Consider the following 13,358-nt stretch of genomic DNA (forward strand, 5'->3'; position numbering starts at 1 on the left):
CACACACACACACACACACACACACACACGCGCTCATCACAGACAGGCAGTGCATAACATTCTTACACACATCGCGTTTGAACACCAGCAAGAGCTGCTAGTTAGAGGGCTCCTTGTTTTTATGAAGACAGGTCTTTGAAATAGCAAGTTTAAATAGTACAGTACAGAGACATATTARCACACAGGATTTTGTTTAGTACACACTGTAACAGGCCAGGAACAAAGTCAAGATTAGTGTACACCTTTTTCTTCCTAGTGTGGTATTGAAGTAACCATATGAATGTCTTTTGAATGTTATTTTAACATTGACAGATAAAAAAAATATTTGGTTACTGGTTCCTCTTTTTAGGAAATCACAGTAACATTAAATGCAACATTGTCCCAGACATGCGGATTCATGATGTGTAGGTCTTGTCAGAGTTGACCAGACGTCTGAATTCATTTGCAAGAACAGTAGCTCTTATTCTTGGGCTTCTTTTCACTCCATACCTACGACAGGATATTAGAAATGGCTATGTCATGTAACCAATCAGGCGTGATAACTAACCATCTACCATAATATTATAAATCACAGAGGGGTGCAGAGCGACAGACACAATCTGTGAGTAAAGGAGTGCAGAGACTGATTATTTTCTCATGGCTGAGATTAAGTAATATTTTTGTGTTTAAAGTGTAAAGTTTGCCATCAGTACTGTGAATGGCATTGGGATTAACATTATGTTTTTAAACATGCATACACAATAAAATATATCTTAACTATGAAAACTGGATGTTGTTCTAATACAGTTGCTTTTCCAYCACGGTAGTTTTAAATTAGGAGCAAGACAAAGAGTTTTAGTGGTAYATCTGTAATTTCAAACAAGGGTTTGGCTTTTAATCAGATTAATATTACTAGYGTTATGATGGGGGGTGTTATATAAAATCCACCTTTCAGAGCTTTTCATCGTGTTATAATGTTATTCCCTCATTAAAAACATACCTGGAGTTTCATGCATGATTGAAAAATCTTCAAGACTCTTTTAGCAGCATAAACACTTGCTCCCATAAAGCGCCACCTATAATCACTGAATGTTTGTCAACAGTGCAGGTAGTTTGAATCAAACTGACTCATTTCATACGTCTCAGCCAAATGTCATCTGTCAGGTGAAATTTAACACTTCAACAAAGTTCATGCCTCCAACAAGCAATTGTTTCTCAATAGACCTCAGTATGAAGCAGAGTGGACAGGGCTGGTTTTCACAAGGTTAAGTTTTTTTCTAGTAAACCCAAAAAAAAAAAAGCTTTTTGTTAAAATAGCTAAGGTCTGCCATCCTACATTGTTGTTAAATGTTTTTAATTTGGTATACATTTTATTTAAATGTCACAGCTATTCAAGAATCTTCTTACTTCTTAGTACGGAGAAGTAGTACTAAGAAGTGACGGTCATATTTTCCTTTAGTCACCAGTGAGGGTTTCATATTCATTGACAAAAAAAAAAGCACAGAGACAATCTGTGATGTTACCATAATCATAAGCTACCAATGGTGATCCAATTCTTGAAACAGTTTATGGGACGGGGAAGGCCATCAGAATTTGAATGAGACGAGTATAAATGCCTATTYATCCCCAGCGTGTCTCCGTGTGCGAGTATCCGTCTATCTTATCTCGACTGGCTATTTATGTGGATTAACAGATTGGTGAGGCTCTCATAAACAAATGAAGCAGAACCCTCAGCATGCGGCGTGATTTTTGGAGAATCGTTTGTGCTGGAGCACAGGAGACAAACATGGACGCATCAGAATCTACCGAACAACTTTTGTTTCTCTTGATAACAGGGTGAGGATCGGTGTGAGGACTAAAGCACACTTGTGTGTGTGGTGTGTGTGTACGGACATTTATGTAAGACACATGAGTACACACTTTAACGTCTTGGCTCGGTGTTTTACATGAGTGTGTTCTCGACTACAGTTTTGTAAGTGTGCGTWAAAGAATGACTGAGTGTTGAGAGAGTGGTAATTACCATTCAGCAGTAGCTAAAGTGACATGTTTGAGGAAGAGATAAGGGGACATAAATTGGCCTGGTATAAAATGGTGATATTTCTTCCACTGCTTTAGAAAAACCCATTTACTCTGCCTCTTTAGCATGTCAAGACCCCTGTCACTACCCTCTCATCCCCTCGGCCAGAGGAACTCATTTGCACGCACTCACACACAAAAGCACGCGCACGTCCACACACATGGATGCTCAACACTGTTAGCGAGCTCCTTGTGAAAAAGTGCTCATCTGCATTCTGCTATTAACTTGGAGAGACACAGAGAGAYGGGGACAAAAAGGGAGAGCCTGTGTGTAAATCAGTGTAATGGGGCCAGGACCTCGGTAGCTCTAAAAAGAGAGCAGACATGTGGAGGACAGGACAAGATTTCTTTTTTTCCCCTTTCATGAAGAGAAGCAGTGATACAGCACATCTGTCACTGCTAGCCAAGCAATTGCTCCTACAGTCGCTCAGAGAGAGAGAGAGAGAAAAGGGAAGACGACGGAATAAAAAGACTGAGCAGAAAAATAACAGAGGAGAACTTAATGGTCAAAAATAACAAACAAATTGGGATCTCTGTTTAGCTTTCTGTTAATCTTCAATTTCACTGCAGAGATTGTTGAAGTTTCCATATCAAATTCCATTTTTATTTTTTTAAATAACATTCCAACCATTTGTTTCTGATTTTGAGTGACTTTRAGTTCTCCCTTTAGGCTACACTAAACACTTAACAGCATTAAGAATGTTTTATTTCCTGATGAGTTKAAACATTGCATTTCAAATTGTGAAGTCAAATTTCTTTAAAGTCATGTCTGACATATAGTAAATTTTTATAACAGTAATATTGTACGCTCCATGAAATGGTACCGTGTGTCTGGAAAATACGTAATGAAGGATGAGTGTTTAAAATAAAATATGTCTATTAATTTGCACAAAATTTTCAGACACTTTCTTGCAGCACAAGAGAAGGAAGCCCTCCTTCCTGTGATCTTATTATTTTCTTGGGTACCCAAATCAACTATGCCTTAACTCTGACACAAGTGTGGAGTATAAATTGAYACRTTTAAATGTCTTCCATCCATCCCTTTGTCAGACTTGCTACCTCTTGTGGTCAAAGGGGAAAAGGCACGGTGTCCRCAGGACATGTTGTCAGTTCCTCTCAGGTGAATTTGAATATTGTATAAAGCTGAAAATGATATTAAAACGTGATAATGAGGATAAATCATTGGGTAGATATTTTGGTTCCTAACTCATCACCGGTGCAACTCAAATAAAAACTGAAAAGTCCAGACCTTTGTCAAACTTTACTGGTGTAAAATACAGGAAGAAATTTCTTGTGGGTGGAAATGTTTCACAGAATGAAAATATCAATGTTTCTCCTGTTTGGTGCTCAAAGTGGGGGAAAAAAAATCATTTCTCCTTCAACAAAGTTTCTAAAAGACAAAACATTACAGCAGAGCCACACTGAGAAGATTGTGAATCATTTCTACGTGCTATGTGCACCAGGTCGCAGGTTAGAGCCCTTGTTGCGTTACTTAGCCAACTTGCACACTTGATCCACAGGGGAAGGTTTGAGGTGAAGGGAGGATGAGAGGAGAATGTGTGGAGAGGAGCAGAGAGGAGCCGAGGTCAGACCTCTCTTTAGCCTCACAGTTGTGGGCAAGATAAGCCTTTTTTCTCACAAGTAAATAAAAGCCACACCCTGTCGGTGTATGTGTGTGAGATRATATGTATAAACGTGCTGCCATCACCAGTGGTCTCTGTGCTGCTGACACAACCCCATGCACAATCCCCTCTCTCAGTCTTTACAGYGCCTGTTTTACACTGCCCCCTTTTTATCGTTTTGCCTTTGTGTGTGTGTTTGAGTGCTGGGCCAAATCATGTGTGCCCCACAGAAAGTGACAATATGGAGGAGGCTATCACAATGTGTCCTTGTCTAGGTAACCTGGATAAAATTTAGTTACTTCTTTTTTTTTGTCTGTCTTGCTCTACTGTCCCTTTGCTGTTTCATTTGTATCACACACATTTTTACTGATTTTCTACTGTTTTCTGTGTCAGTGTTATGTAGAACTACTGGCTTTCTGTTTGACACGATTTTAAACTTACTTGTTGCTCTTGATGTGTTTCTCACAGATCCTAATCTGTGAGAAACAGTGTTAAAAACACTCAAGTTTTTAACATGGACAACAACACAGTCCTAAACATTTTACCCACAGCTGCTTTGGAAAAGTCAAAAACATGTATCAGTCAATGCAAGTTGACTATTTAAGAAAAATATTCTCTCATTCCAGAGGTGCTGACTTGAGTCACATGACATGAACTAGAGTCAGACTTGAGTCAAAATAATGACTTGGAAAWAAAAWKTTCAGACTTGTGACTTGAACCCGTTTGATTGACTTAATCTTTCATCCAAAATCTAAAGTATCAAACATGTTATTTAAAAAGTGTGCAGTTTSKATGGAGAGCCGGGGTTTGTTTCAGAGAGCGTTTCTCTCCGTCTCCGCCCCGTCATAACGCTGAAATGAGTCCAGTTCCATCAGAGGACGGTTCGTATATTTGAAGACATCTGCGTCTGGAAATCATATTGAGAATAAGATTGTTTACTGCAGTCTGTTCATTAAGTCGACTGATTTTTGCAGTAATAGCTCTTCAAATGGCGGCCCAGGGGCACGTTGCCCAGAACCCATTTCCAAGTGGGATAGTTTTGTTAGAAAAACAAAACAAAATCCAATTATTTTGCCATCCTTCAGAAATTCCTATAAAAATGAAAATTGTACAATGCTAGGGATCCTGAACACARCACTCTGTGGGGTAGTAAACCCACARTGCAGCATTTGAAAGTACTGTTGGGGCAAGACTTTTATTTTTGAGACCAGCTCAGGTGACGTGTTGATGTAATAAACTTGACACACATGTAGAAGTTTCATGGGCATGGAGTAAAGAGACACAGCTAAAACCTGCAACTCAGAACAAGGGGAGACATCACCTTTTAAACTGAGTGAGCTTTAAAAGGTTATGTGACCCCCCAAAAAAACAAACAAAAAAAAAACACTTTTCTGGGTCTGATTTAAAAAAATTTGACTCATTCTGTGTAGATTGTCAAGAGAAACAAAATTAGATTTAGATTTCCCTGTACTGTGAATGTTCTTTTTTTTTTTTTTTACAGGGGTGTGAATGTTACCTTTACAAAAACCTGTAAGAAGTTTTAAAATACATTAGTGCATATTTTATACAACAGTTTTTCAAATATRCTGTATGTTCAAAAATAACATGTTTTTTCTTTACATTAGTCTATTTTTTCTTTACATCAGAAATCCACATGTCGATTGACCAAAACCATTCTTAGTCAATATCTTGTAAATATTGCACTCATTAAAGGCATCTTCAAAGCTGAATAATATTCAAAAGGTGGAGTAAAAATAATCTGCTCCTAACCACATAATTAGCATTCTGTAATAAAACATGGCTTCAAAGTAACCTTCCTAAACCTGATTGAGTAAAATGAACCATAAGTGTAACTGACAATGACAATCGCATTATTCCCTCGTTGTGGGTAAAAATGCCGGTCTGGTGGATTAAGACACCAGCCATCACACTCCTCTGCAGAAACAACAGAAAGCCGTGTACCAATTGAAACTGAAGAGGTTTTCCTCCATAAGCACAGCCTGTATAATTATTTCAAATACGAGAAAAAACCAAATCACTTTACAACGCGGATTTGCATATAATTAGCGTCATACAAAGACAGGATTACTATGAGTCGTTGAGAAGCTGCTTTTTCCCTCCGACTGTGTCATTCTCCTTGTCTTGATTCTAAGAAATGTTGACACTATTCTCTTATTCCCTCCTTGGCACCACTACTGTAACAAAAATTGACAGCTTGTGTCATATATTATTAAATTAAAAAAAAAATTCTCAAGAGACATAGGTGACGTTCACATCTCAGTCTGAAGTGAACCAAATTGGAATTTTTTTTTGCCCTTAAATGACCTGTATAAGACCTGACGCAAGAACAGATTACGTATAACTTAACCATACAAACGAACTGATAAGGAAAACCCCAAATTAATTATTTGTTCAATCTATATGCAATTATACAGATGTTTTACGTTGCTTTCTTTTAAAAAGACAGTTTATATTACTTTAGCTAATAATGCAGGCTTATTTTTAGAATGGATGAGAAGACCTACTAACCCAAATATATAAACACAAAGGTTAAAAGCTCAGTTGTATAAGCACAAAGTCACATATAAAATGCCTGGACCAGAAACCTATGAACTGATACGCTGGCAGATACATTTACATACAAAACATAGTAACAGAAAAGCCTCACTTTGAAAGAGAGAGTGTGATGATAGACAGAGAGGAAAGCAAGAAGTTAATGGGTAGATTGTGGGCCAATAACATAACCAGTCACCCACGACAACGCGCTGCCCATACTCCATACCTACCTGCCTTACTGCGCTGCATTCCGGTAGTGGAAGGGCAGAGCGGAGCGGCGATGGGATTTGAAAGGCGTTCTGCTTGGGCGATTCACTGATTTGCATTCAACAGTGAAGACACACAAATACATACACCAACAGGCGCTGTCTCAAAGCACACGTGCATTGGAAAATAATAATAATAATAATAATAATAATAAGGAGAAAAAGTGTGAGTAGCCACAAGCATGTACAGACATTTTGGACTAATTATGAACTGCTCTCAAATTTAAGTATATGTGTTCACGTGTGGAAGAGAAGAGATGATTGGAGAGAGGCTGAGGAAAGAAGAGGGATTAGTGGCTGAAGGGAATACACTTACCCCTCTCCAAACCCTCTTCCCTCACCTTTTTTCCCCCTCTGGCATGTTATTTTTCGCTTTACGATTCTGATAATGATGATATTAGAGAGAAGAAGAGGGGGAGGAGGAAGGAAAGAAAAAAAATGATGGGCGCTGCATGTGATTGTTCACCCTGTCTTTCCTCTTTTATTATTATTATTTTTTTACTGCTACACATTGCATGGAGTGAGCAACAAAGTGAAAGAGAAAGACTCAAGGATGGGTTAGGGGGGAGTGGGGGGGGCCTCAATGACTAATTTTCCTTTCTTTTACAGCAGCATAAATTTAATAGGAGGGGGGTTGTGAGGTAGAGTAGAAATCCTTTTAGCACTCTGATTTATGTATGTCTGATGACTGAATCATAGATCACCGCCGGAAGATGGCAGACACACTGATGATGATGGGGCCCTTCGACAGGCCCCACTAATGCCCTGCTGAACAAAATGTAACCAATCTGTGGGGGCCCTCAAGCATGCAATGATCCTCTAATAGAAACTATAGCAAACTATATGCCTGTCACTACTGACTGGTTCGAAGGAGTTGGGTGTGTGTATGTGTGTCTCGAGATGAAGCAAGAGGAAAGACAAAAAAAAAAAACAACTGGAAGTTTAGAAATACTTGTTTGAACTGATAAATCTAGCAACAAAAAGGCAAAACAGAAAAACAAGGAAGGAGAACAGTGGAAAGGGAAATCTAAAGTCAAAGGAATGCCTGGTTGAAGGGTACACTAAATGTCAGGTTAAAATAAAAATAAAATAAAAAAAAAACAGCTTCCAACGTAGTAAACAGTTAAGCAATAAACAACAACAAGTAAACGATTCAAGTGTCCGCCTTAAATCACCCAATCACACAGAGGCGTACACACGTGCAGACCCGATACACAGTGCGGCGCATGTAGTCCCACCAATCATCTTTATATCAAAACATCATTATGCTGGCTGACAGCGGCAAAGATTCCAGTGAGGCCTCGTTGTCATAAATCGTCAGCTGTTGCAGCCCTGGAAAGAGAGCCTTTTCATTTAGAAATGTCAAAGCTCTCCGGAGCCTCGTAAAGACTGCTGGAGATGCTGGAGATGGGAAAAGAGGTGGAGATGYGAGAGCCTGGGAGATGAGATAAGTAGAGATGGCAGGCCTGCTTAGATAACACAATTCTTCCATTCAGACATTGGATTCAACTTTAGGAATATGAATGAAGAGCAAGATTTAGAATTTGCTCTTGGACTTGCAACTCTTCATATGACGGCTACATCCGTCTCTTGTGTTTTCATCGGACACATTAACAGTATAACTTTTTGGATTGACGGTGTTGGCTAACCGTTTGACAGGACGAGCCATCAGTAGAAGTTTGTAGATATATATTTAGAATGTTTGAACTCAACTCAGATGCTTAAAAAGGCAGTTTAACCAAATACTAATCAAATCACAAAGTTCATTAGCAGAATGGATCCATAATTACACCAATAAAAGAATATGTATGAAAGATACAATAAAAACATTACATGCAAAAAAAACAAAATCTGAAATGAATACAAGAACGTGTAATCAAAAATAAACACTTCAACCTGCAACATCATGTAAATCCATGGGAAAACTGCACCACACACAGTAGARTTTGTAGAATGACAGAAAAGATTATTTTAAAAGATTAACAAAGGTTATGGATCTCTTTAAACGGTGAGCAGAAACATCTCATTTAAACCGTAGTCAGGGCTTCATTGAAATGTTAAGTACTCGTGATACATTCAGGAAGAATTTGCTACAGTTCTTAAGCTGCTCGTCAGAATTGTTGCAAATGACAACTGACAGTTTGCTCTTGACAGTCACTGTGTCATTTCACATCAAAAAGGAGGAGTGTGGAAAAAAAGAAAGAAACTTATGCATGTGCGCCTGCGTGTGCATGTGTGTCTGTGACTAATGTACTGGAGAGCTCCTCACGGATSCTGACAAAAAGACAAGTTTGCGTCGCTGGTGCTAGTGTGTCCCTTCAGGGCTTCTGTCCATTCAGTGGCGGGGGAGATGAACTGAGACAAGATGTCAGAGCAGGAAATGTCAGACCACTGCCAAAGCGCTGCTCTGCACACCACTGACAGGCGCACACACACACACACGTGCACACACGCACACACGCACACACACGCACACACACGCACAGTAATTTTACAAGAATAACACAAACTTAATGTTGATATAAATTCCCTTTTACATGGATGCAATGACACATGATGCTGCATAGAAATACAATTTTACTCAAACACGCAAACGCACACAGCCTAGAAGCAAAAGTAGCTTTTATTTTTCCTTAAAGTTTCACATCATTTAGTGAAAATGGAGTGATTTATGATCCAAGTAGTGGGACTTTTATGGAAATATCAGAGCAGAATTGTAGCATTTTAAGGTGATAATGAAAGTGCAACTARGAAAAAAGTCAAATGTTCATGGTGGAGGAAGCACAGCAGCAGCTCATATCCACCGGCCAGTTCTTGTGTTTGTTTTCTTTGTTGGTGTGTACACATTACAGATGTCTTGAGTAATGTTTCCATCTGTAATCTCTCTCTCTCTCCCTCTTTTTCTCTCTCTGCTATCCTCAGGACTCAGTTTTCCTTAAGAGTGTCAATTTGGGTCTCCTTGCTCAAGTTCAAACATTTAGCCCCCAAACAGCCATTTGTCTCCAACTTACCAGACGGCCTGACCAAAATAGAAGGAAATACCTCAAGAAATAAAGAATAGAGATGGGGGGGGGGGGGAAATGAAAACATCTTGTATGTTTGACAGCACTTTTTGCTGCCTGGTTAGAGCATGCACACTCACACACACACGCACATGCATACACACACACTCGTCACCCCCCGTCTTGTCTGGTTACTGGCTGTGCACTTGCAGTCCCCCTAGGCTGTGTGGGGTCACTCTGAGTTTGTGTGTGTCTGCATGTGTGTTTATGCATGCGTGTTTGCTGGTGGGTGAGGGGAGTTTACCAAATGCCAACTTTCCCCACCCCCTCGATTCCCCTATGATCCCCACACATGCACACAGWGCGAGTCGCACACAAGCATGCGCCCGTCTCCTCACAAAGCTACAGATGATGTGCCGTCCAGCTGCATTTTCATCACTGTGACGATGAGTGCTCCTGCCAAACGCCCGGCAACCAGAGTCACATCTGCTCCTGTCTCTGTCGCCACAGCAATACTGCCGAAGTCTGCCAGACAACCAGCAAACGACCAGGGGGCAGCCGCGGGTGGCGCAAGGAAGAATAATAAGGAATGGGGGGGAGAAAGATGGGCTCTGTTACAAATAAACAGATTTCAAAATCTAAGCTGTTTGTTTATAGTTCTTTAATTTAGATTGCCTGGACGGTATCAAGAAAACTTGTATTATTGCACAAAAATCCTACGTGATTTGGTTTTTCTGCACAATCATTTGCTTTCAAACCAACAACAATCTTATCAGTAAATTATTTCTGAAAGACTGTTTTTTTTTATTTTAAAGTGTGATAGTGTGAATAAATTAATGATTAATTTGTCCTATGCAGTATGCATTTGTGATCTAGAAGTTAAGCTGCAGGCGGATGCTCAAAACAATGAGAGTGAAATTAGCCTTAGATATTCTATCGTCATTCAATGAAACATTTCACAAATTMTTGGACAATTCCTTCAGCTGGTCAAATTTTAACCATCCGCTGGTACCTTCAGACCAACAACTTCAGCCAAGAACTTAACAAAAACCTTATTTCTAACTGAATCTAAGTTTTGTTGGGAGGAGCCTGGGCATTTTGTTCCTTCATCATTTCACACAGTTGAAGTTTTGATCATTTTGTACCCGACTTTCTCAGGTCCATAATAATCGACAATCTCRTTATACGACTGCGGCACATATCTTCTCGCAGGAGGTCAGTGAGGATTTATTTAGCTTTGATGAGTGGTCAYAATCTGTCAWATTTTKATCAGCTKACAAAAACGAGATCGCTCATCTATCCATCCATTTCCTATGGCCACTTAATCCCTGCCTGTTTGCAGCGAGGYTGACACTCAATAGGAAAGAGTTGAGGTACGTCTGGCATGGCGCAAACAAGATCAACACCAAGGGAATGAATATCAAACAGTCCTTTTGTGCCTSTTTGTCTCCTGCATAATTCTTCCCTCCATTTTTGCTYTTCTCCAAGAAGAGTGTGCAGTATTGGTAACCCCTCTACCCTTAATCTTTGAACCTTATTTGCATTCTTTCTCTCTTCCTCTTTTTTCTTTYCTGGCCCAGATACATATTTCCTTCCCTCTTCTTCCCTCCCTCTATCCCTGTCCATCCTGCCAGGGTGTTTATATTTGCCCACCCCACGGCTGAGTGCCTAACAAGGTGGAAAAAATTAGGGGTGAAAAGACTGCGCTGCTGCCAGCTAGGGTCCCTCTCTCTCTTTCCTCCTCTCACATTCTGACAGTAGATATATTTCAGCTAATATACTCCTGACCTCTTCTACTCCAACGAAGTAGCGTAAAAAAAAACTTTACACACCCGAAACCAACGAGATGGAGTAAGAACACTTTTCATWTTTTCTAATTACTATTTTTTGGAAACATCAGTGACTTTTTGCGTATTTTTCACACTATGGGATTAAATTATTATTCTAACCAATTCTATTTTTTCACTTAACACCTAGTGCCAAAGCAGAAGACCAGAAAAAACAGCTTGCTGGAGTTTGTGTTAACACCACAGCTGTCTTCTTAGAAGTTTCTAAGCATTTCACAAAGTTACATTGAGTTCTTACAGATTGTGTGAATCCCTCACTCACTTTACAYCAACTAAAGGAAATGTATTCAGTCAGAACATGAATGGTCTCTGGCAGTCTCAGGATTCATCAGCAATGCAATGCACCTCCCCCTCCATTAAAACCTGTGGGAGTTTCCCAGATGATTTAAGCAGGCACACCCCATTATTCTGTAGATTGTATGCAGTGTTGTGGTGGATCTTGACCCCCAGGCTTTCGGAAATGGTGTACCCCATACTCTGAAGCAAATTGTGGGCCTGTGCCAGAAGTAATGTCTAAACCCAAGGTTGACAAAATGCCCAGACCCAACACCGCAGATGCCACAGATGACAGAAAACCACTTCTGGCCAAATCTTGTGAAGGAGGCAGAGACCCACCAGGTCTAAGTGCTTCACTGAGTCTGTAAACCTTAGCACACCGGCAAGGGAAACACGCCACAGCCCATTTCATAACCGTTTTGCACCGTCTGGGTCAAAAAAACTTAGAACTGACCAGCTTCATTAAAAGCCTGAGCACCCTGATGCAAAAGGACTCGAACGAGGGAATCGCATAGTGATATTTTGTATTGTCCATGAAAATAATTACATGAAGAGCAACTTGTGGATGAATCAATCACGAACGAGGATCATGCAGCTACTTTCCCAGCGTCTTATCGGTGACTGAAAAAGAAGTTGGGGAAACTGGTGAAGTTTCCGCAGGGGCAGCGTCWCCTGAGAGGAGCTGGATTCACTGTGACCCCTTGGCCATGTTCACTCCAGGGGTCAACAATGTGGAGAAGTGATAACAATGACAAAGGAGCAAAGTTTCACCACCACTGCTCAAACTGAGAACWACAGAGTAACAGTGAGCGCCAACAGCATTTTTCTACATATTTTTTTAAGCTGTTATCTTGATGTGAGTGGAGTCCCTCCCGGTAATCCACAATAATATCATCAGCAGGGAAATGCAGAGCTAAGTTTGCAACCATTCTTCGCCACATGTGTCATTTGAATCAGTACAACTTGAGCTAACGTGTGAAACCTGTTTTCCATGTTTGGTTTGGTGGCGCAACTTTGCAAAAGGGCTAATCGTTATATGCTTAATATTTTTATGTCGGAGTTCGTTTTTGTTTTCCTATTTCAAAGCAAAACTGTAAAAAGAAACAACAAAAAAACATTAAAATTGCTATCCAGTGACCATAAAAGGATAAAAACTCCCCCACCCCCCATCCTACTGTAGAGTTCATTTCAGGTGTTTAACCTTACACTCGCCTGGGAGCAGAAAGTGTGACGGGTTCCCTTTTAATGACTCCAGCGAGGGAGTGAAAGGGAAAAAGGCAATGGAAGCAAAGGATCACAGTGACGATGTGGGGGCTGAGTTGGTGTGCATCACCTCTTTAAATGCAGACTGGGTGAAGTCTCACCCTCCCCTTCTTACCTTTCTCTTCTCTCCTGACGTCATCTCCCAAAGTGAGGTGTTGCATTTCCACTCTTATAGGACAATGAGTTATTCGTTCTCACAAAGAGAGCCAGAGCCACTGGGCTGCTGGTGGGGAGGAGAACTGCATACCAGGTAGTTAGAAGAAGGATGAGAAAATGTTGATGTCTTGGTTTACATAACTGAGGACCTATGGAAAAAAAACTTTTTTGTTCTACTGTGCAGTGCAACGGGTGAATTATACATTGTATTGGAGTKTTAATATTGGGGGAATGTTTAGCACTGTCACTGATTTGAATTTCAGGAATTTATTTTGGGAGTATAAATTGAGTTGTCCTGGTGAACTGTTCCATGTT

The sequence above is a fragment of the Poecilia reticulata genome, linkage group LG3, assembly GCF_000633615.1.
Source record: "Poecilia reticulata strain Guanapo linkage group LG3, Guppy_female_1.0+MT, whole genome shotgun sequence".
NCBI classification, from domain to species: Eukaryota; Metazoa; Chordata; class Actinopteri; order Cyprinodontiformes; family Poeciliidae; genus Poecilia; species Poecilia reticulata.